This window comes from Electrona antarctica (genome assembly GCF_951216825.1).
Source record: "Electrona antarctica genome assembly, chromosome: 3".
Taxonomy (NCBI): Eukaryota; Metazoa; Chordata; class Actinopteri; order Myctophiformes; family Myctophidae; genus Electrona; species Electrona antarctica.
The window spans coordinates 1,424,886-1,450,265 of NC_136808.1; the positions used below are offsets into that span (position 1 = coordinate 1,424,886).

General features: G+C 42.9%; 1 pseudogene across 1 annotated transcript; it reads right to left on the bottom strand.

The window, feature by feature from the left end:
* Window positions 1-610: 610 nt before the first annotated feature.
* LOC306920185 (threonine--tRNA ligase 1, cytoplasmic-like) lies at window positions 611-23,829 on the bottom strand (annotated as a pseudogene). The gene is made up of 17 exons: window positions 23,537-23,829; window positions 20,672-20,779; window positions 20,308-20,495; window positions 19,314-19,433; window positions 18,550-18,674; window positions 17,550-17,667; window positions 17,036-17,100; window positions 16,842-16,920; window positions 14,115-14,261; window positions 12,111-12,209; window positions 7,337-7,503; window positions 6,642-6,804; window positions 6,241-6,378; window positions 5,098-5,175; window positions 4,897-4,997; window positions 4,143-4,257; window positions 611-1,937 (listed from the first exon to the last, which is right to left on the bottom strand). The product of its transcript is annotated as a threonine--tRNA ligase 1, cytoplasmic-like (transcript).
* Window positions 23,830-25,380: the final 1,551 nt, after the last annotated feature.

The window sequence follows — 25,380 nt, forward strand, 5'->3', positions numbered from 1 at the left end:
TAACAGTCAGTGTGCAGTACACCACCCAGTGGCACCAACGGGCACTGCATACTGACTGTTACAACTTCCGCGTAAACCTCAAGGACACGTTCATTGTTGCCATGGTAACCTCGCGTGACCAGGCATTTCTCACATGATGCCTCACCAGAGTGGGGGACCGTGCGTGCAGTAACATATAGAAGTAACTTTTATTTTTATTTTAGGACCCCCCTGGGAGTCCCTGAACCACTTACTTGCCTTGGCCCTGAAATCAAATGACCAATCACAACACAAACACGGATCCTTTAGCTACGCCCAACATTTCCACTTTAACACAAATTACTATTTTACAGCAAATTAAAGACCTGACTGACATTATGTAATAGCAACTACAATGATTGCACAGATACCATTAGTATGATCTGTCATGATTTGCATATCACTTCATAACAAAGTTCCAAAGTGCTGTACAGAGACAAGTTAAAAACAGGTTTGTTAAACAAATTAAATTAATTAAATTAATTAAATTAGAGCTGTTATACCAAAGACAAGAGATATAAAGGAGATAAATATATACTGTATTATGGTTTAGTGTTTAAAGTGCAAGAGCTCAGAGTTCATATGAGTCTGATTGAATGAGGCATTGTTTTTATTTGAAGATTGTGCCAACCACCAAGGGCCGGGACGGACTTGATGGAAAAAAAGTCATTCTTACATTCACATACCTTCAAAAAAAGTCAATCTTACATTCACATAGCTTCAATTACAACCTAACAAACATTTCCATAGTACATTATCCTGATATACCGTATGAACTCACCATCCTTCTAAGGATTCTAACTGTAACAGAATTGTTCAACACATCTGGTCCTTTCTTAATGCTAAATTGCAAGATTCAGTAGAAATATAGTGCCAAACAAGATGAGAGCAAATACTTTAAACCAGGGGTATTCAGACCAAGGACCCCTTAGCTGAGAGAGAGCTCCACTTTTTCATATATTTAAAAGTTTTTCCTGATGCACTTGAACCTTTACTCTTGACTTGAGCCATGGCTCTGTACTTTTGATTTTTGTTTTTATGGGGTTTTTTTTGCCAAAAATAGCCACCTCACAGCACGAGGCATTTTCAGCTAATTTCCACCTCAAAATAGGGATGCCAGGGTTGAAGTGGTCAATGTAAAACAAGAATGTCTCAGTCATAATTGCCACCTGCAGCAAATTCTCGATTATGAACATCCATAATCAGTTTGTGTGCCGCAGCCTCTGCTCAGCTCACGGCTTTACGATGCAGTGTTCAGAGTATGCAGCCAATCACGTTGCGGCGTTCGGACTTCAAAGTATGGGTTTTATGCCGTTCAGACTATGGGTTTTATGGATAAGTCTCCCATTGGCTTAGAGGCAGCCTAGAGGCAGCCAATGATGAAAAAGTTTCCACTAGGTCGTTACTACAGTCACTAGTGACCATGTTCAAGCAGCTGGCCAAAACAAAACAACAAGTGGACCCCATGTTGAAGACCCCTGCTTTAAACCATTGTGTGATCTTGGCAAAATCACTATGGATACAGAATCTATAGACACAGGCCTCTCCTCAGCTCATTCCTTATCCTTGGCTGTTCAACTTTTACACATCCCCCAAACTCGTCTTCCTTCTTTTTTTGTTTCCCTTTACCCCAATACTACAATTGCGTGTTCCATCACATCTCCCTTCAGTGCTCCATTCACAAATTTCACATATGACAGTCAGGTACCGTTAGTACAAGTGTCCTAAACAGATCAGAAGTGTGTGTGTTCCATTCTGCCATCATGTGTCTCAGAACTCCTCCTCAGCGTTCTGACAGCGGGCCTGCTTGAGCAGGGTGAGGCGGGACAGCACCTCGGTGACAGACAGCTCTCCATGGACCTTGTTGTCCCTCGTACGCACGTTGACAGCGTTAGTCAGCCTCTCCTTCTCGCCAACCACTGTCAGAACACACAGAGCATTTCAATGTTGACTTACAGACAGACAGAGGGTTAGGAAACAATTTATATTCAAATTAAAATAATTTTAGAATACAAATGTAATCAACATTGAAGTAGCTTGATCCTCACTCATCATGGTTCATGATTTCCATCAAATAGCCACCTACACTGTGGGTGGCTGGGTTGCAAGGTTAGGAATCACATTTGCCTTCAAATCAAACTACATACTACAGTACTTTGTTTACAAATGCAATCTACATTGAAACTAGAAAAAGTGCCCCTCGGGGCACAGGTCTCCACCAGGGCAAGTCAGGTTGTGGCCTCCAGGTGGCGCTATAATAGGCCAATGTGAAAAGGGTGCCATTTCTTCTTACGCCTTGGATGGCATTTTGTTCCAAAAATGTGTTTTGCAAAAATCCACCTGTTGGTGGCGCTATAACAGGCCAATGTGAAAAGGGTGAGATATATTCCTCAGCCTAGTAGGAAAGTCTGTGAAAGATTTCACATAAATTGCACGCTTCATTCATGATTTGAGGCATTTTGTTCCAAAAATGTGTTTTGCAAAAATCCACCTGTTGGTGGCGCTATAACAGGCAAATGTGAAAAGGGTGGGATATATTCCTCAGCCTAGTAGGAAAGTCTGTGAAAGATTTCACGTAAATTGCACGCTGCGTTCATGATTTGAGGTTTTTTGTTCAAAACGGGCCAATCCTGCCAACTTCGAAAGCCAATGTTAGCCAATTAGGATGGAATATGAAATATCGGACAGATCCGGCTTGAACACATGACTATAGAGATAGTGTGTAATGATTTGCGGGATTTTTGGACAAAATATGGAGGAGCAATATCAAAAGTCGGCCTCCTAGTGGCGCTATAACCGGCCGTTCTGGAATATTTGTGCAGAGGTTCATCGTTGGCATCCAGGGAGTGTGTGTGCAAAATTTGGCATCAACCGGGTTAACGGTGCCGGAGATTAGCTGGTAACAGATGGACGGACACAGACACGGAGCTCCGAGCTCGTGGCAAAAACTGAGTGCCTACTGGACCCCCTCCAGTCTGCGTATAGGGCTGGAAGGGGTGTTCAAGATGCACTTGCCACCTTACTTAATCTCCTGCACAAACACCTTGAAGGTAGTAAAACCCATGCCAGGCTGCTCTTTATTGATTTTTCCTCAGCATTTAATACCATACAGCTACATACATAGATTTTAGACGTAATCCCACAATCCCCCCAGAAGAGACGTTCCCCACAATCCCCCCAGAAGAGTGTCAATGGACAGACTGTAGATATTGTACCCAGCTACAAATATCTAGGCACAATTATTGATGACAAGCTGAAATTCGACCTAAATACTGATGTGAGTGATGTATAAAAAAGGTCAACAACGCCTGTACTGTCTAAGGAAATTGGCTAAGTTCAATGTCGACAAGACTCTGATGAAACTGTTTTACAGTGCCTACATCGAGTCCGTCATTTCTTTCTCGATTATCTGTTGGTATGGTAATCTCTGCATCAGAGACAAGAATTCCCTAGGGAAAATTGTAAAATAATTGGCTCACAAATGAACAGCCTAGACCAGATCTTTAAGAAACAGGTGCTTAACAAAGCCCTGTGTATCCGATCTGATGCTGCTCAACCACTACACGGAGAATACATCCTTCTCCCATCCGGCCTTCGCTTGCGAGCCCCCTGTGCCACAAAAAACAGGCACAAACATTCCTTTGTCCCTGTCTCTATTTGCACACTAAATGCTGCTGTGGGTAGATCTAGGAGATAATCTTATGATAAGCACTTTTACTTTTTACTGTATTGGTCTCGTGCCTAATGTCTATGCACACGCACTTTCTATGACCTATCGCATAGCACTTTAACACCTGCACTTTAATGGTTATGTGCACCTTTGTACTTTGGTATCTGCCAAGTGAACCGTTTGTTTATTTGTACTGTTTCATTGTTTAATGTACCGTCTATGCTGCAACCCAATTTGCCCTTCGGGGACACTAAATAAACTTGAACCTTGAACGGACGGAGTGCAAAACATACTCTCTCCCCATGCCTTCGGCCTGGTGGAGACAATAAATCATGAATGTTCTGGAAATAAATTGAAAAAAAGAATGACCCTGACTGTAGTGGGTAGTTACAGTCGACCCAATTGCTGTCAGTCAGTGCTCATGTAATGGCATAATGGCGACAATCTTCCTTACCCAGAATAAAGTTGCACTGTGCCAACTGAGCATTGCGGATTTTCTTGTTGAGCAGGCAGCTGGAGTCCAAGTCAGCATCTGCCATGAAGCCAGCCTCCACAAACTGCTTACACAACTGACAGCAACACATACCACTCATAAAACACATGGATTAAGGCAATATAAAATCTCACGACTGAAAGAATGTGCAAGTCCTGATTCCTATTGTGCGATTTGTATGAAATATATGAAAGGAAAATAGCTTGTCTAGAACCTCTCAATTCATTTACAGTATAGACTGTCAAATGTGTATTTATACTACTTATGCTCAACCTTGTAGAACAACATATTCTAAATGAATTCTCTCACACCAAAACCCAAAGTGCTAGTTTGACTTGACTGCAACTGTCCCATCTGACATCGCCCATGGACTGCTAAACCTAAACTCTTCGTTAGCAATATCTGTTTTAGTAAATACACTGGTATACATACATGGACGTTCTTAAGTTAACCAGTAAGCATTATGATATAATGTAATATCATGTAGTAGTACATCCAGTTCATATTTATCACCATTTAGGGAGAGAATCTCAGTGTAGATGCAAGATGCCAGCCCAGGTCAGAAGGCCAGGAGTTCTGGGATTATTCTGCTGTTATTCTGTTTTTATGCTTGAATGTTCTTCAATAAATTGTACACTTCACCCGGTCTGGAATATTAACATTTTCCCATAATAACGTGTCAATGGTTTCATTGGTTTGATTAGGGCTGACTCACCCCACAAATGTCAGATTGAAGCGGATTGGAAGCTGGAAGTCCAGCTGAATAGTTGCACACTGATGGTAGCATCCAATCGCATCTTTGATCTTAATGTCAATCTGAAAAACAGCATGTATTATGTTTAGCTGGCTGAGCCCGCTCACTGATTTGAATATATTTTAATTTAAGGGAGAGGAAATACAGAGAAATCACACAGACCTTGGGTCCATAAAAAGCACCATCTCCTGGGTTGAGTTTCCATGGCTCCCCAAACTCATTCAAGCTGTTCTCCAGTTGCTGCCACAGAGGAGAAATAAATAATTTAAATCTGATTCAAGTACCTGTGTGGGACTATGAAGTAGCTACTTCAGTCACACACAGGTGCTTGAATTTGTTTGTTTGCAAGCAATTTCCTGAGGATCAAATGCAAGTTGGGAAACAAACAAATCAAGCACAAGTCATTAATGCTTCCCCGTTTTTACTACCCCGTTTCGCACCAGTGAGGGGAGGGAGGGGCTATCCCACACCGGGCCCGCCGCAGTCAGCACACACAGAAGTCAAGGCAGACGGCTGTGGAACGTGAAGCACAACTAAACGGAGCTGCGCTTATGACTGAAACAACACAAATAAAAACTTCGGCGAAAACATAAGCCCAACACAAAACATTCAGTCACAATGTCCAGTTTGCTAATTCACAACAGTCAATATAAGTAAAATAATATAGTCTTTCCATAGGAGTATCTTTTTATATTTTTCCAAGAAGAATACAGCCAGTAGCATATTAAGTAAAACAATATAGTGGCTATAGGCTATTATGGGAAATTTACCTCAGAGAATGTTTTCATTCTGGATAAAACCATAAAATACTCTTATGGTCGGTCTAATCTCATGGAATAAATGGATGATCAAATGTAGGAGTTTTCATGATAACTAACTGTAACTAGGGCCGTCGCCTTGCATCCCGCCCCTCCCTCCTCTTACTGGTGCGAAACGGGGTAGTAAAAACGGGGACGCATCATTGATGTGTAGACCACTGCAGAACAGAAATGTACTGGTGGCCGCTAAAGAGTTCTGTGTGTGTGCTCTCATGAACAGTACAGTAAGTTTGAGTGTTACTGTTAACCCATTAAGACCTGAGGCTGATTCTACAAATGTTTTCTAAACTAAGCTCTCAAACTTCTTTTGTGCCAAGGACCCCAAAATGATATGCGTTTGTCCACAGACCCCATATATATATATATACTGTATATAGCTAAAATCTAAAATGACAGATGCTTCCCCGTTTTAATGGGTTAACATAATTTTTAAAAATAATGATTTTTGGCTGGTGTTGGACCCTGATTAAACTGTGTACTACAGTACCTTCTCAGCCTGATCCCACACAGCAATGTCACCGAGGTACTTTTCTGGGCGAGTGGACAGGTGAAGCTGGAAGGAGAAGCCAAACACATGGTAGACGCAGCGCAGGAAGTCGAGACAGCCTTTCATCTCAGACTCAATCTGTAGGACACAAGAGGGGAGGTACGGGGGGACGGGGGGAGGAGAGAGAGAGAGAGAGAGAGAGAGAGAGAGAGAGAGGGGTCAGAAACCTAGGTATCTCAGTTCAGAGTAAATATTGCCTGAAAACTGCAGTGTGAAACCCAGTAGTACTTCAGGTCACAAGAGGAGTAGGAGTTATGAACATTAGCTTTACAGTGGTACAGTCACCTGATCCATGGTGCAGTAGGAGTTATGTAGATTTACAGCGGTACAGTCTGAGTCACCTGATCCATTGTGCAGAAGATGTGGGCATCATCTTGCTGGAAGCGCCGCACTCTGGTCAGGCCAGTTAAGGTTCCAGACAGTTCATTTCTGTGGAGGACTCCAAAGTCTGCCAGCCTCAGAGGAAGCTCCCTCCACGACCGAGGTCTGTGGCTGAACATCAGACTGACACAGAGAAAGAGTAGATAAAGAAGGGGGGGGGGGGGGGGGGTGTTAAAGATAAAGAGGGGGGTTATTATAATTCTCAGTTCACAGTCGACAGGAAAGGTTATTCATTTAAACAATATAGACAATAATGACATTCACAAAATAGAGATGAGGGATTGGAAGTGGTTAAACTGGCACAATACAATGTATTATACATTGAAATATGCACAGAGTGCCACACTATGAGCTTGTAGATCTGCCATTTTTGAAAATGTGGCGCAACTCTTTGAATATTATTTCAGAGCGAACGTTTTAAACTCAAATCTTTGCTTCTGGGGGGGTCCCTGGAACTACATATTTTCAGATGGGGGTCCGCAGCCAAATACAGATAATCCTGGGGATCATTGACATGAAAAAAGTTGATCACTGACATAGAAACATGAGGTTTTTCAGAAAACTGTTTAGAAGCCATTTATTATAATTCCTAGGACATCTGGAGACGTCTTGGGCACAAATTGTGTTAACAATCGGTCAAAATGGGTTAATGTACCAGTGTCCGGGGCAGTTCATTGGCTTCAGTGCAAAGATGTCATCCTCCACAGGGAAGGAGAAGATGTTCTCGCTGTAGTGCTGCCAGTGGCCCGACGTCTCCCACAGCGTACTGTTATAGATGTTGGGGGTGGCCACTTCCTGGAAACCTCGTCTACAGTACTCCTCCTGAGGAGAGAGACAGACCTTTCAGACAAAAGCGCCTGATGGGAACCGGAAGGTTCCCAGTTCGATCCCAGGCTCCCCCTGAATGTGTGTCGAAGTGTCCTTGAGCAAGACTCTGAACCCCTAATTGCTACCGATGAGCAGGTTGGTGCCTAGGCTAGGGCAAGTGCTACGGGCCATGGTGGAGTCTGAAAAGGTGGGTTTTCAGACTTCCGCCGTAGTCTGAAAACCCACCTCTTCAGACTCCACCATGGCCCGTAGCACTTGCCCTAGCCTAGCCCCTTAGATAGCACATTATGTAGACTTAGATAGTATTTTAAACAGACTTATAGCTTGTTACGTAGACAGCTCTAGAATTGCATTTTATGTAGTCATAGTACACATGTATAATATATTATATAGTATAGTATCATGTATAGTTTACATAGATACTCCACTGTTACGTTCTTAGTTTACACATGATTCATGATAACTACTTTTTTATATATGTGATGTATGCCATGCTTTTGTTATTGCTTAATGTAAATCGCTCTGGATTAAGAGCGATTTAGGCATTTAGCGTCTGCTAAATGCCTAAATTGTAAATTGTCTTCTATGGTTTCCTCCGCCATTGGTGTATGAATGTGTGTGTGAATGGGTAATGCACAATGTAAAGTGCCTTGGATAAAGGCGCTATAATAAATGCACCATTTTCTCCCATGAAAATCAGTCGGGGTGGTACAAGTCAAGACCCTGTCGCTGTATGAGGCTTAGGTCCTATGATGGCAGTCATTCAGTATGGTAGGATCTGCCAAGAGCTACATACCGACTTGTAAGCAACTCAAAGGAAAATATGGAAATTTCCATGTAACGTTTCTATGGAAATTCCCCATGCGAACACGGAATGACTTTTAAACATAGTACATTTTGTACTTCAATTAAAAATAATTATAATTGCAAATTCCAACTACTGTAAGTAAATAGAAGTGAGTATAGAAAAAAACTTTATTTTTGGCCACACCAGAAAAAAATGTGTTTTGGCATGTGGCTTCCTCAGTGCATCAATTACACTGTACGAGGACAGTCTGTTGTCTTTAAACTTGGTGGCTCCCAAGGGACATTAGTCTCAAACCTCAGTTTAACAAAAGGGCGTACCACCAAGCGTGGTACCACGTGATGCACTTGTTTTCTTATGGTTGAAATTCCTCTTCTGAGAAAAGCAATTAAAGATTCTTATTGCGGCCCTTTTATGTCTCTGGCTATGAGTAGGTACATTACTAGTGTGAGGAACAAAAGAAAATGTCTGGGAAAAACATGTGAGTCACTGCAGCAAGGTTATATCTGAGCCATTTGAACAAGAGGCCCTTTAATAGATTCTAAAGGGGTTCTTGTTCAAATGGCTCCCAAAGAATACCAGAGAAGTATTTATTTAAAGATGTTTACGCCGCGGACAAAGCCAACTCTTGTTGTGACAAATCATGACAATAAACACAATGTTTTGGGCTGATCAAATAAATAGAAGGCCCAGGATGTTCTTTCAACATGGTCCGACTCTGCACTCACAGCAATCAGCAATAATGTAGACAGGTCAGACAAGTCTATCAACAGTTCAGGGCTGCAACACCAACAATTGATTATCTTGTCCACGCCTCCACGGGGTGTGTGGACTATGTATTCGCTCCCGTGAGTCTGTCACTCTGGCCTGGGCCGTGGCTCAGTGGTCCAGGCACCTTGGCTGGTGATCCAGTCTGGCAGTGTGCCACGGGTTCGATTCCCGATCCCGACGACCTTTACTGCATGTCACTCCCCCATCTCTCTCCCCATTTCCTGTCAGCCTACTGTCTGTCCCTCCATAAAAAATATAAAATAAAGGCGAAAGCCACAAAAAAACAAAACATTTAAAAGAGTATGTCACTCTGTCAGTCTGAGTTTGCCGGTTCAGGTTAAAAACAAAGGCAGGGAAAAAAACAAAAAAAACACTGCAGGCCGCATAAGGCTGACCTAAGGGCACAGTCACACACATTCGTTTCATATGTGTTGTAGCCAGCAGCAATTAACATGGGGAAAGTCAATTTCCCCATGTTGTATTGCGGGGCTGTGCGCAGCTGACAGGAGTGAGTGTTTTCTGGTGTGTAGTTTGTTTGACTTGTTGGCCCACTGAAGGAAAACTATAAGCGAAATGGCTGCCAAGTGGGGTCAACCACAGCACTTCCTTGCCTTCCTAGTGGTTGACACTAGATTGTCATGCACATTTCTGTTGTCTGTACTGTACTGTTCGTTGGATGACTTAAGCAGGGTTTTGGTGGGTGATGCTTATTTTGGTTTCCTTTTTTTCACCTCCTTATATATATATATATATATACACACACACACACACACACACACTATACAGTGTGTGTGTGTGTGTGTGTGTGTGTGTGTGTGTGTGTGTGTGTGTGTGTGTGTGTGTGTGTGTGTATATATATATATATGGGCCATTCTACTGAATTGGTTCAAATTCATAGTTGGAAATTGTGTGAAATTTGTAAGCTATTTTGGAAAAACTTTTACCATATTCATGTTGCACCAGATCTAAGGGACACATATTTAGTAAAAGGCACACTCAATTATCATATTGTATTTTAATAATTTATTGGAATCTCTTTCCTCTCCCAACATTTGTCACTACCGAAACAGACTTTTACCTTTGAATAAAGATACTTTTTTTTTGTTTTTTAATTCCCCCCTGTACAGACTATTTTTAAGAATGTATGTAGGTGGTTCCACAATTAAATACATTTAAATTGATATGTTTTTTTTATGTTGAATTATTGAGAGTAATCAAAATCTAAACGCAATATTCTTTGTAAAATGTATAAAGCCTGTCTAATTACTGTACCCTATCAATAAAGGCCAAAAAAAATATCTTATCCATTAGTGTAGATTTTCGTCTTACACAAACATTAAATTCCCATTGACAATGAATGGAGAATTTACGTCATATGTGGACGAGCAAATCGACATGTTACGTCATGATGATGTACGATGATAAGAGTGCCCCTCACTTCACACAGGTTTTCTATAATGTACACTTTTTCAATGTATACAACAGTGAATATGATTTATTTTATTTTGCATAGAAATGTATATCTGTATGTCTTGGAGGACCCTTATAAGTCTTAGTGCTTTTTTCTGGTTTTATCCTCTTAACAGATTTTGTATTTCCTTGGGTCATTCTACAAACAAAGTTTTATCATATATAATATTGCTCCACGACAAACCACAAAGTCTGTCAAGATGTACTGGTCCATGTTAAACACAGGGTTAGGGTCCTTGAGGACTTGATTCATCATCAAATGTGACTGTGGCTGTGACAAATGTGGTTTAAAGTGTGGCACTGTCTGGACCCTCCATGAGTCCTGAGTACAGAGTAGGTGGTAAAATAATCACTTATCCAGCCATTCAGACTGCACAAGTTGTGTATCCGGGTTTACTAAATGACTTGCATGCTCTTGTCTTAAATGTCAAGTTTAACAAAAAAAAAGTGCAATCCTCGCTTTCTTGATTACATTGTCAATTTTAAAAACATATGGCTGAAATCGTTGTTAACCCATTGCAACTGTGAAGGCATCTGTGTCCTTTTAGAGTTTAACCACAACCATGCTGTTTTCGTGCTCACACCCAGACACCCAGGCACCCAGCCAGCCACCCACCAACCCACACACAGTCACTTAAGGAAGTGGTTGCACCACTTAAAAAAAGTACGATATTACATGAAAATGTATAATATCGTTGCTGTCGTAAAAATCGTAAATTAATGCCCTACTTGATTTTACTACAGCATCACACAAGAGCGTCAAAAGTAGCAGATCCGCAAGCTCGAAACGTGGCGTGGCACATTTTGAGCTTGTAAATCTGCTACTTTTGCTGCTTTTAAATTGGAATCCTGGTCCCGGGCGGCTGGCGTAGCTGTCTGGGCACCTTGGCTGGTGGTCAAGTCTGGCAGTGTGCCGCGGGTTCGACTCACGATCCCGACGGCCTTAACTGCGTGTCACCCTCACCCCCCTAACCTCTCTCCCCGTTTCCTGTCAAGACTACTTTCATCTATCCCTCTATCAATAAAAAAGACAAAAGGTGAAGGCCAAAAAATAAATCTTAAATTGGAATCCTGAAAATAAATAGTTTGGAGGATACATTTCCGGCAATTACATTACATTACCTTCCAATCAAATTAGCACACATAAATGACTAGTTGACTTTTTTGGGGCTTTTATGGCTTTATTGATAGGACAGTAGACTGACTGGAAATGGGGAGAGAGATGGGAAGTGACACGCAGCAAAGGTCATCAGGATTGGGATTCAAACCTGCGACACGCTGTCAGGCTGGCATTGCAGTCTAGGGTGCCTGAACCACCACGCCGGTGGCCCGGGCCAGCAGGGGTACCCCTGTTTATTATTGGAGGGAACATGTTCCCCCCCTCCTGCTTCCTATGCCCCTGTGAACTCATGTGTTAAGGCAGGGTTGTGTAATCAAGCAGTCCTACTTATGCATTAAGGGTTGTGTAGTCAAGCAGTCCTACTAGTGCGTTAAGGGTTGTGTAATCAAGCAGTCCTACTCGTGCGTTAAGGGTTGTGTAGTCAAGCAGTCCTACCCTGATGAACTCTGTGAGGGTGTTGTAGATGTAGGCTCCCCGTGGCAGGAAGAAGCAGCTTCCGGGGCTGAGATCATGGAAGAAGAACAGTTCTTGATCCTGTGGACAGAGACAGAAGGACGTGTTAATGACTTCACAGATACAAAGTGTCCACAAACTCCTCTCCACACAGCGGGGGAGCCACCTAATCAACACGCGTACTCACTGTACAAATACCAGCTGAACTGACAGGCCAGAAGGTTCGCAGTACTTCGCACGCACACACACACGCACGCACACACGTCTGGTATGCAATCCATGTCCTCGCAACAGCGTTGTGTCCAAATGTGACTCATGACTTTGAGCCTTCTTCCCTCACTAGGTGGTCCATTTAGAAACCCCCTAAAGAACCCTGGTGGTCCCTGGACTCCACTTTGAGAACCACTGCTGTGGTTATAATAAAAAGGTACACATGTATTTAAATCACTAATTGAAATCTAACAGAAATTACTATTGTTGGTTTGGGGCTGTACCAGAGAACCATCTTTAACCACTTAAACCCTATAAACAATACTTTGTTGACTGGGGTCCCCCAGGATCTATACTAGTAGGCTCCTTACTCTACATCAAATCTCTGAGTTGAAAATAGCTGCTCTACAAGGCAAGCTCACAACGTATCAAGACACTTGAGCTTGTAGAGCTGCTATTTTCGCCTAATATGGCATGGTTCCATGTGGGGCGGGAACCCCTTTTGGTGTTATAACCCTCCTGGACGGGAACCCCTCTTGGGGTTCTGTACAGTATTCAAAAATGTAAAATATTTGATGCTGCTATATAAATATTTGAAGTTTTTCAGAAAACTTAGGTCAGGATTTAGAAGGCTTTTTAGAAGATGCCTCAGTCCAAAATGGGTTAAAAGAACATGGCCCTCCTTACGGGCTTTCACCAAAGGAGGCCTTGGTTTGGGGGGTGATGGAAAGCATTTGAATCAGAGCTGCCGTCTGTTTCTCCCATGGTGACAACAGATTCAGCCTGGGCAACCAGCTGAGTCAATTAATTAATCACATGTCATCAGTGGAGTGATAAGTGGAGGCCTCGCACCCTCAACCGGTGTCAAACCAGAGACATAATGTACGTAGACGCCATATTGCAGGCGCTATATCTGTGCAGTAAGATAAAAGTGGTATACAGTAGGGCATTCACAAAAGAAATCGATGCATCGATTTATCAATGTCATTAACACAAGTCGATTCAGATTAGGAGAAGTCGAAAGTTAAAAAAATCAGTCGATTCTGATTAGGAGAAGTCGAAAGTTTAAAAAATCAACTGCAGCAGGTGTCCCACTATTGACTGGCTGACTTTGAACTGCGCTGTGTCAGAGAAGTAACAGGTAGACGCGCGCAAACTTTATCCCCAAACGATACCCACAGGGCTCTTCAACTGGCGCTCCACGGGCCAAATGCGGCCCGTGGAGCGCCCCCTAGTGGCCCTTGGAAAACCCTTTTTTTTTTAAGAGAGAAAGTTACAGGTATGATGTGTGCGATATATAAAGTGCTAGATTATCATAATGACAGTAATCCTAAATTATATTCTATTATATTCAAGGGCGTTTGGAGAGAAATTAGACACTCCTGCAGCGTGTGTGTGTGTGTGTGTGTGTGTCAGTGTGTATGCTCGTTGACGCTCGTTCTGTCAAATAGGTCTATTCTAAGGTATAGCATATACTTGTATAGACATATCACCCTGTGCTCATACTGTGCACAAATGTATTAGTCTACATAAATCTTTGTGTTTGAACACAAAATGCATTTGTAGAATCCAAAAAAATGTGTGCTTCGCTCGCACGCTGTGTGGCCCTCCACACACAATCATTCTACAGTTGTGGCCCCGGACCTAATCTAGTTGAATACCCCTGATCTACAAGCTCACAGCTCACAGCACATTGAAATACAGGTGTGCCTTTCGGCTATTTTTATATAAACGTTATAAACGTTTGAAAGCCAGTGCACTAATAATAATACTCACTTTTCCGATCTTGCGGTGGTCTCTGTTCTTGGCCTCTTCCTGGAAGCGTTCCCACTCCTTGAGCATCTTGGAGTCGGGGAAGGAGATCCCATAGATCCTCTGCAGGGTCTCCATGTCAGAACGCCCCTCCCAGTAGGTAGAGGAGTTCTGGTGATGACACATGGTAAAACCGCAAAACCATCAGTGTCATTTTAGTTTTTAGTCCGGACCGGGGATATATATAATACAAAGTCGGGGTGTGGGCTGTGTTATTTACTGTATAGGCTCGTTTGTCAGCCTTTTGGTTTCATAATCATCTCATGTATAATCATTTGGCCTTTTGCATTTAGTCCTCTGTACATGTACCATCTGCAATGTCCCTCACTGCTCCCTGTGGCACTGGCAGAAGTCAGAAAATAAACCGTCCACTTGTAGCACTCCTCTCATCCATGTGTCATTCAAGGCATAGAAATATTTCACAGGCTTTTAAAGTGCGTTGCACTGACTAAAAGGTACCAAAACACCTACATCACAAAGCACACACGCACAGACACCAGGAGTACGCACTGTACTTCTATTTCACTTGGTCTCTGGCTGTCCTAATCGTTGATGCTCCAAAATAGAGCAGAGCTCTGAAAGACCACAGTCTGATGACATGCATGTCTGACGCTTTCAATGTATCAGGGCCTTTATATTCTTCTGTTCACTCTATAACTTGAGGGAATATGCACAGCAGCTGATATTGTGCATGTTGGCTCACTGGACAGACAGACGGACGGACGGATGGACGGACGGACGGAGAGAGAGAAGGTCCAAACCTTTGGCATGGTTCCTCAGAGGCAAGGCATCTATAGGGGGGTCGGTCCATCTGTCTGTGTATGTGTGTCAGTGTCTGGAGCTAGTCTCACAAACCGCTGGACCAATCAGCGCTACATTTCTTGTGCCTCTGATTGGGGGGAAACCGTGCCCATATTTGAAGTCATATCTCATAGATACTGTATGTTATGATACCTGACCTACACACACACACACACACAGCATTAACACATTTTTACACAGAACGACAAAAAAGCCCCATGTCAGATTTTACATAGCATGCTGCCATTCCAGAATCAGAAGTGTACCACTAGACTAGAGCATCCACATCTAGTGATATTTGTTTCTAAACACAGTCCTTCTAACTACAGCAGAGCACATTCACAGACACTCCAGGACAACTGTGTAAGCCTGTACAAATAGCCTGTAAACACAGTAACTAATCACAGTGACTGTAATCATAGTGACACATGAATGTGTTTGTGTGATCAGAAATACTCTGAAGGAGACATTCCTTGGGTGGTAAAGTGCCTGCCCACCACCGCAGAGGTTGAGGGTTCGAATCCACCGTGGTGCATCCGGCTTTGTTAGGCATCATTTGGCCCGTGTTCGGGGGAGGGAAGCCGGGCAGGGAGGGTGAGGAGAGCAGACCATATCACACCCATCTTCCCAAGTCAACTGTGCCTTTTACATGGATGTCAATTTGACTCTGCGACTACGTGTGCTGTTTAACCACTTAAACCTGCTACTCTTAGTAAAATGGACCTGGGTTTCAACTGTACTTGGCAAGCTTTGTTTTCCCTCTACACCAAATATCTTTGTTGAAAATACATCTGCTATTTTCGGCAAATGTTCCCCCGCAGAATAGGGATGCCGAGGCTCGAGTGCAGCAGAACAACAGTGCTCTCCAATTCCATGTCTGTACTACTTAATGTAAAAGAGCTAATGACTATAGCACTGAATATTGCCCACATAGTCTACAGTATACTGAATCCTAGATTATATGTTGTATTGAACGTACATGTTGTACTTGCTTGTAAACATGTAATAATTGGCATAGATGGGGGGAATTATCGTGTAGTACAGCGTGCTAGATGCCAGCATGTTAATTCCATGCTGGACATCATCTGTTAAATATCCTTTTTGTTGTTGTTGCTTAGGAACAGTAGATACTGGTCACACAGATTTCTGACCAACTGGTGTGACTTGGAACCGAGTTCTGGGGCAGTATAAAGCCCAACACACACCGTCTGTGAAGCGGGTGCGCAGCCACGCCCACGGATTCCCGGATGGAGGCCGCGTGGCAACGCCTGGAAAATAGAACAGCGGCGTATCGGAGCGTCAGGCGAGGCGTGAACGCGCGCCAGCGCGCGTCTGACGCCGCCGGGGTGGGATAGGTTCATTGAAAATAACGGAGGCGGCTGTTTTGACGGGCGGCGTTCACAGACGGTGTGTGTTAGGCTTCAAACACCTTTCTTTTCTTTCTTTCTTCGATTCAGCAAGCCCTTCTGATTGATTGATTGATTGATTGAAGTATTGATTAACAGTTTGCAGAATTACAGTACATTTCAAGCACAACTCAATACAAAAACTTTCTGAATCTAAACAAAGGTCTTGTTCGTTTGGAGTGCGTTCCCGACACATTCAATGCCAGAATAAATTATCGTTTAATTCACCCAATGCCACAATATTTCTTATGTCTTATTTTGAAGGCGAAAATCTCACGGGCCAGAAACCGGAAGTAAAAGTGGCTATGTAATTAAAATGTCTACCGCAATGTTATTTTAATTCATCCATAACAAACGCTATCATCAACGCTTCAGTTATATAGAATGAGTTAAAACAAGTCAACGTTGGAGCATAATCGCTGGGCAGTTTAATTTGTCAACGTAGACAAGTGGTTCAAAAGACAACCCAGTCTCATTCACTTACCTTGTAGATCTTCATGGCTTTAATCTTTCCAGTGTGTCTGACATGGGGTCCCCTGCACAGGTCAATCAAAGGTCCGCACCTGTAGATTGTGAAAAATGCTATTAGAAATGGCAGTTCCACTGTGCGGAAACAATTAAATCATGTGTTCTCTGGATTAAATCAAGCCATCTCAGTAATATCACTGACTCACTAACCTGTAGACAGTGGTAGTGGGTGTGGTGACTTTCTCGTTCAGAATGCGACACTTGAATGTGTTGTACTAAAAGACAAATGGCTCACATTAAGAGACATTCCGAGTAGAGGAATGCCATCATAGGCAAAGAATTATATAAAAAATATATTGTTTTTCATTTCAATATCATATTGTTCTGGATTCCTTACACATTTTGAATGGCATCATAGGCAAAAAAAATTGTGACTACATCATCATCATCTTTTATTTTTATGCTTTGATAAATATACAGACTTTATACATTCTCTTCTGTTCCCATTTCTTGATTGCATTGCATATATTTTTATTTGCACCATTGTTTCATTCCGTTTCCATGTCCGTGAAGCACTTTGTAAATTTGTTTTTTTTAAAGTGCTATATAATGTTCATTATTATTATCCATTATTATAAGAGATGGAAGTAATGTCATATTTTATTCCAAAGATTTCCAGAGCATTGCAGGAACCGGACAGGTTGTGCAAGAATGGGTTTCTCACCTTAAACATCTTCAGAAGTGTCTCCTTGCTGACCTCCAGCCTCTCGAAAGCCTGTTTGTCCTTCACCACGGCCTTACACAGTGTCTCCAGGTCCCCAAATTCATTGCTGGACACACTCCTAGAACAACATATAACATATTGTCGCTGTCGCGAAGAAATATCTTATCTCCATATTTTAACTGTTTTTGCCCGTAAATGAACACCCTTTTTGATCAGACTATAGCGTCACACAAAAACATCAAAAGTAGGCTGGGCCGTGGCTCAGCAGTCCAGGCACCTTGGCCGGTAGTCCATGTCTAGCAGTGTGCCGCGGGTTCGACTCCCGATCCCGACGGCCTTTACTGCATGTCACCCCCCCATCTCTCCCCATTTCCTGTCAGCCTACTGTCTGTCCCTCTATAAAAAAATATAAAATAAAGGCGAAAGCCAAAAAAACAAAAAAGTAGCACTTGAATGTGTGTAGTAGGCTTGAAATGTGGTGCCAAGTGAAGCTTGTACTTTTGAATTTGAATTCTGAAAGGTAACAGTTTTTGGACATATGAGGTTTCTACCCGACAGAGACAATATACTCTGATTCTGCAAACTATATGTTTGCTAAATTATATAAATTAATTCTGTGGAAAGTGGAAGTGGAAACAACAGCATCAACTGGGATAAATACGCGTTAATTACAGTAAATAACTCAATAAATGAGACCTGCAGGTTTTGCAGTCGGACCAGAATTCTGCACTGACCAGGTTCTTCTAATAATCCACTCCTGGTCTGCAGCCCTGCTAAAACATCATTGGGCACACAGTGTGCTCTGCATGAGACACACACTCACCATCCTGTGTTTAGTATCTCACTTAGCAGTCAAGAAAATGCTTATGCCTGATTTATCCTTAGTTGTGCGCCGGCATTGCGCATCACCAGAAATAGGCGATCTACAAGCTCACAACATGTCACAGAGCGTCGGGTTGTGAGTATAACTCAGGCTTTATGGTGATTGTACTTTGCTTACGTGTGCTCATCCATGTACATGTCATAGTAGAAGCCATTCTCAATGGGGGGTCCATAACATAAGCAGCCTCCATAGTAACACTCCATTGCTTCCCCCAGGATGTGAGCACTGGAGTGCCAGTATACCTGAAAGACGAAAAAAAATGACACTGTCAAATTAGATGATGCTCCTCATGTTAAAATGGATGCAATTACCTAGTTAGTTGGAATTGTGTTATTTAACACAGAAACGTCACTGCTGAAATAAATTCAATTATTTCACTGAAAACTGTAATAAATAAATTGAAAGGTCACTCAGATTGTTCAGCTGGAGCACACTGGAATATGTTCTCTAACATTCATCCAAAACATCCATATCTTTTGACAAAAACATTTTAAAACACTGACATTGAACATGGCACAGGTTGTGATCGTGATTCATTATGCTTTATTTTAGTCAGAGAGTGAATAGAGACAAGGACTATTAGTATAATAGAGCCCTTTTTATGTGGTACGAGCTCTTATTCGGTGAACTACAGAGGAGTGCCATTTACGGTTGATTTTAATTGGAGGGCCACAGAGTGATTTCCTCCTAAAAACGCACGCACGCACGCACGCACGCACGCATGCACGCACGCACGCACGCACGCACGCACGCACGCACGCACGCACGCACGCACGCACGCACGCACGCACGCACACACACACACTTAACATTGTTATTAAGCTACACAACACATTTTCACTGCCCACTTCTCACCAAAGCACTGCGTCAGTCCTACTCACCGCCTGGGCATCCTCGTTGTCAAAGCGGAGAATCTCCAGAGAGCAGTTTTTCTCCAAAGGTCTGTCCAGGTCCCACAGCTCCCCACTCACCCGAGAAATCACTGCGTTGTCGGCAAGGCCCTGAATAATCGACAAAACACATTAGTGTCTGAAAGAGCTTTTTGTTGTGGGAGTATTTGCTACAGTACATTTTGCACATGTATTGTACGTAGAATTTTGTTCTCTGCATTTACCCATTAGGAGCAGTGGCTATATCATTAACACAAGATGGGGGGGGGGGATTAGTTAGAATGTAGACAGATGCCAGGTTCATTAATTTGACCTGGCATCCAATAGTGTCAATATACATATCATTTATCATTTATGTTTTGATAATTATACTTAGACTGATGCTAGGTTCACCTATGATCCTAGATTACACTGATTACACTGTCTCTATTAAAGCATGCCATAAGGAAGATCCTAAGTGGTCTATAACTGGCTGCAATGGTCACAGGACAAATCTAAATAGTACCAGTGTATTCCTCATCCTTGAAAATGTAAATTAGTCACCAGAATCAAGATCCTAGGTGGTCTAGAACCTGAATTTGTAAAATAACAGCAGGTGATGGCCATTTTGGAAAATGGCTGTCATGGTCACCACAGGACAAATCTGCGATGGCCCTATAGCCAAAAATGTTCCTTATGGCATGCTCTAACTGTGTGCCAAATTTCATACATTTATCGTAAAGTGGAGGCGCTACAGTCTGCTAAATTCCACAATTGTAAATTGTAATGCCCACTATAGATACAATAATGACTAGATAGAATGAACATCTAATTGTTACTAACAATCAAGACATTCTTGATTGATTGATGTAATAATTGAGTAAAAAATAAACAGCATGTGGTACAGTCAGACATTAAGATTAAGGCTAAAAGGGGACTTGTTTCCATTGTGGTCAAAACATCTATTAGACAAAAAAAAACATATCCAGCAGGTGTCCTACAATACCTGATACCACAGGCTAGCTGGTAGGGGGTGCTGACCCAGGCCAGTCCCTCCACTTTGCGACCGTCCGGAAGCTCAATAGTGATTGGCTTTCCGTCCGCAGCTCTTCTCGCCTGCAGGGCATCGCTCTCCTTCTTCAGCTCCTCGTACATACTCAGTCGCTCTGCTATGTAGCCAGGCAATGGCTTCACCTGGGGACACAACACACGAGAATGAGTCACACACGCGCGCACGATTGTAGATCTGCTATTTTCAATATTTATCATACAAGGAATTATATGGGGATTATTTGGTTAATATGAACACAAGCAAGCAGTTGGTGGATGTAGAGAAGGATTCTATGTGATGGTGTAGTAGTTGAACACACTTTTTTTCCACCTCCGGCTTCCTGTCCTTTATTGTCCTTATTGTCCTTCTTTTCCTTCTTGCCCTTGTCAGCTGGCTTGTCACCTGGCCTGGCATTAGGGATCACCACCTGTTAAGAGCACGTGCATAACGTATATCAATTTAATTTGTATGATAAACATAATCAACACCACATCACATTTCATTAGTACAAAAGTACAAAACATTAAACAATAAAGTTATCACACATTTAGCACTGCTCTGATTGTATTTAAACAATATAAACAACGTTAAACTCACGAACATTGCAGCTGTACGGAAAGCTTGAATTATCCTCTATCTGCAAAGTGTTTGTTTCATAAATATCCACTGTAGACATAATTATTATGAGCTACTTTCTGCCTGTTTGGAAGCACTTGTTTTCAATAACGCAATGTCCTGTCTCCTGCTGCCTTCTGCATTATGTGCAATTTTGAAACAGGTGGTATGCAAGATTAAGAACGTTGAGTGATTTCCAACGAGCGCTTCCAAACTTTAACACTTGCAACACTGCAATCACCTGCACCGAATTTATTGATAGAAAGTAGTTCATATGTCTATGGTGGATTTCTTTGAAACAAACACTTGCAGATAAAGGATAATTCAAGCTTTCCGTACAGTTGCAAATTAATGTTGGTGAGTTTAACGTAGTCCTATCTAATAATGAATTGCATTTTTATAGCGCTTTTCTATGCACTACGTGCCTACTCAAAGCGCTTACAATGATTCATTCATTCATACATTGGGAGGTGAAGCGGCGAACAGTCGACGCCAGCGTCCTCACTTCCCACACCAATGGTGGCAAGCTCACACCGACCGACTCATTGGAGGCAATGTAGGGTTCAGTGTCTGTCGGGATTCGAACCGCCGACCCATGGATCATTGGACGACCTGCTCTACCTCCTGAGCCACAGCCGCCCAATACAATCAGATAGGACTTCTGTGCTGTCAAAGGTTGGTAATTGGTATTGCAAATCTAGTTTCCAGATATTAAAAATAGGATCTTAGAGTTACTTGTGGCTAGCTGATATGATGGTTCTGTGTATTCTGGGGACTTCATGTATTGTCTTGGCATTATGGGTTATGTGCTATGTTGTTTTGTGCATTATGGTTATGTGTTTTCTGTTGGAACAGAGTAACAGACTGTGAAGATGAATATCCCAGAGGGGACAAATGAACAATGCATACTACCAGTAAGACGCCTGAGGGCGAGAAGCGACCTCGCCCTAAAGGAAGAGGTCACGTGCACACATCCGCCTGGGTGACAGCAGACTGCTTGGTGAGCGCTGGCACTTTAGAATGGGGGTCAGATCAACATATCCGCCTGGGTGACAGCAGACTACTGGACAAGCGCTGGTGCTTTGGCATGGGGAGTAAGATCTTAATTTTCGGGCCTGTTGAGAACTCCCAGTTTTCGCTGGCTACCGGGCCATTCCATAGGATCAACATATGGAATGTCAGAACAGGTCAGCTCTATATATATGGAGATCTAAGGGTTTGAGGTCAGATGTAGAGTTGTTGAACAATATTGATGACATCAGGGATCTCCACATATGGGCTTAATATTGATGACATGATCAGGGATCTCCATCCCTGATGATGTCACATGTTCCATCCCTGCTGTCACGTGACAGGAAATGCACGATTCCATAGTTAACTGTGACCTTCGGTCGCAACTAATCTACTATTATTATTAAAAGGTGCCAAGCCCAAGAGAACATGATGCAATTGATTGATTGATTGAAGTGTTTATTAACAGATTGGAGAATTACAGTACATTTCAAGCACAACTCAATACAAAACTGTTAAACTGTGGACGACACCAAAAATAGCCAGGGAGCCATAGGCCCAAAATGCTATCAAAAGTTCAAAACCAATTGCTTTTAGCTTGTTAACCAGTATGGAGTGGTTCACGGTGTCAAATAGCCCGTCTCCGGACCCCCCGGGTTGAGCTCCTTTGGACCCCTAACCCGTAGGGTCCGGTATCACCGGCTTCAAGCGACATGGGATGCAATCTGATTTACCCTGATTTACCCCTGTGCTGCGGTGTGGGTGTCACACTGACATATTCCAAAAGAAGCATATGAACGCTATAGGAGACAACGAACCTTTGGCAGCTCTGAAATTCTCTCTTCGGTCCCTCCTTGTTGACATCTCGGTTGGCTAGCTGCGCCTACGAGGCGCGTAGGGAGGCGCAGCTAGCCAACCGAGATGCTGGAGGCGGTACAATGGGATGTCAACAAGAGAGAATTTCAGAGCTGCCAAAACGGTCGTACAAACATTAAAAATACTTAACGGCTTCTGAGCCGTTCGCGGGGGGGGGGGGTCAGAAGGTTCGTTGTCTCCTATAGCGTTCATATGCTTCTTTTGGAATATGTCAGCGTGACACCCACACCGCAGCACAGGGGTAAGTCAGGGTAAATCAGATTGCATCCCATGTCGCTTGAAGTCGATGATAAGGAACCCTACGTAAAGTCATCAAAATGTCAGAAACTTTAACGTAGGGTTCCGAAAGGAGCTAGGTGTCAAACGCCTTTGAGGTCCAGCATGACCATGCCACAGTATTTGCCAGCATCCACATTTTGTTTGATATGTGGTCGCTCAAATAGAGAATTCAAAGCAAACACCCTTGGTCTGCATGGTTGTGGCACTGGGTAACACAGGGTGTCACTGCTATTTCTAGAAAGGGGGAGTAGAGTAGCCAGGGGGCGTGGCAAAGAGAGAGTAGTCAGCAGCTGCATTCTTATTACTACTTTTCCTTATATTAGATAATTATATTATTATAATGACGTGGTACAATAACAGAAGTAAACAGATCTAGCCAGGAGGCGTTGCCGCGTTCCTCTACCTTGTTATCTGGTGGGTTCTTGCTAGTGTTCCTATGTGGAGCTTTGACAGTGACAGTGGCTGCTGGTGACTGCCGCTGCTGGGCCTCCAGCTGCAGCTCTGCCTGCAGACCTCGGCGGAGGTGCACCAGCCGGTATGTGAGCTTCTCATTCTCGCTGCGGAGGCTCTCCAGCTCCGGGGAGACGACGGGGACGGGGACACAGGCGATATTCAGACCTCCGTTCACCAGGCCGTCACGAAGACTCGTTATCTCCTTAGTGAGGAGCTGAATTTGGTGCAGGCGTGCAGCCATGCACTCCGCCATCTTTAAAATCTCTTGGAGAAAGAAACAAACGTCTTGATCAGCTGCGTGGGGGAGAACAGCGCCCTCCTGTGTTGTTGTGGTTGTTGTTGACGACTGTGTCGCTCACATTTTAGAACCCCAAACAGTTTACATTGATGTTCTTAATTACATTCTTAAAGACCAATAACAAATTATTTAATTCATATGTCTGCCTTTTAAAATGAATTTCAACCGACAGACAATTGGCCCCGTCACCTCATCTGCAGTACCGGGTACAAACATTAGAGAGGGCAGTGCCACATTTTGCTGACACTATACATAAGTTGACAGTTCACCAGCATGCGCTGTCATTTCCTAGGGTAGTTTTTACCCTTTTATTTTATTTTGTTTGTTGTTTTTTTTATTTTTATCATGATTTACGTCAGGATAGCAACAACCAGATAAATTTCGTGTAGGCCTACTCTGGTGTCAAAAGTATTACCACATTTTGAAAACTATAACAAACTATTAATCACGATAAACCAATGATACAATTTATGTTAAAACTTAAAACGTAAAGGAGAGCAGTCTGCCTTACAACCCTAAACTACGGCAAAAGTGCCATATGTTCTCGTCGTGTAGCGTGTGATCCTGGTGTGAGGCTGTGAGCATGTAAACATTGGCTAAACATTAACCGTAACGTGTGGATTCCTGGTGGATTCACGATCGAACAGGTAATCATTCGTTTCTATTGAAACATTCTGAAGAAAGGTGAGACAGTTTTAAATAGTAAATCGTACATTTTAAAACTATTCTAGTTGTGCTTTAAGAGAAGACTGCTGTTCTGTGATGTTTTATTAGTACACATTGATTGTCTAACAACACTACAACAGCACTGCATAAAATCCAATGAAACATGTTTCTTGTAGTCTACCATTAAGCATAAACTTTGCACTACACGGAACCTGCCCTGCTCTTTTAGGACATTTGATGCAGCACCAGTTACAGCACCATGGCTGCGACTTCCAGCTTCGCCCCTCCGAAACTAGCTGACTTCATCCTGACAGAGAAGCTGGGGAGTGGGACCTATGCTACAGTTTACAAAGCCTACAGCAAGGTACTATGCTACAGTTTACAAAGCCTACAGCAAGGTACTATGCTACAGTTTACAAAGCTTACAGCAAGGTACTATGCTACAGTTTACAAAGCCTACAGCAAGGTACTATGCTACAGTTTACAATGCCTACAGCAAGGTACTATGCAATACAAAGCCTACTACAGCAAGGTACTATGCTACAGTTTACAAAGCCTACAGCAAGGTACTATGCTACAGTTTACAAAGCCTACACTACAGCAAGGTACTATGCTTACAAAGCCTACTACAGCAAGGTACTATGCTACAGTTTACAAAGCCTACAGCAAGGTACTATGCTACAGTTTACTTACACCTCCTGGTACCACAGCACCTCAAAGGCCCTTACAACTAGGCTCCAGACCTCCCAAAACAAACTGGTCAGGCTCCTACTTGGCCTCACCCCCCGAACCCACCTCACCCCTGCCCACTTTGACAGACTGGCATGGCT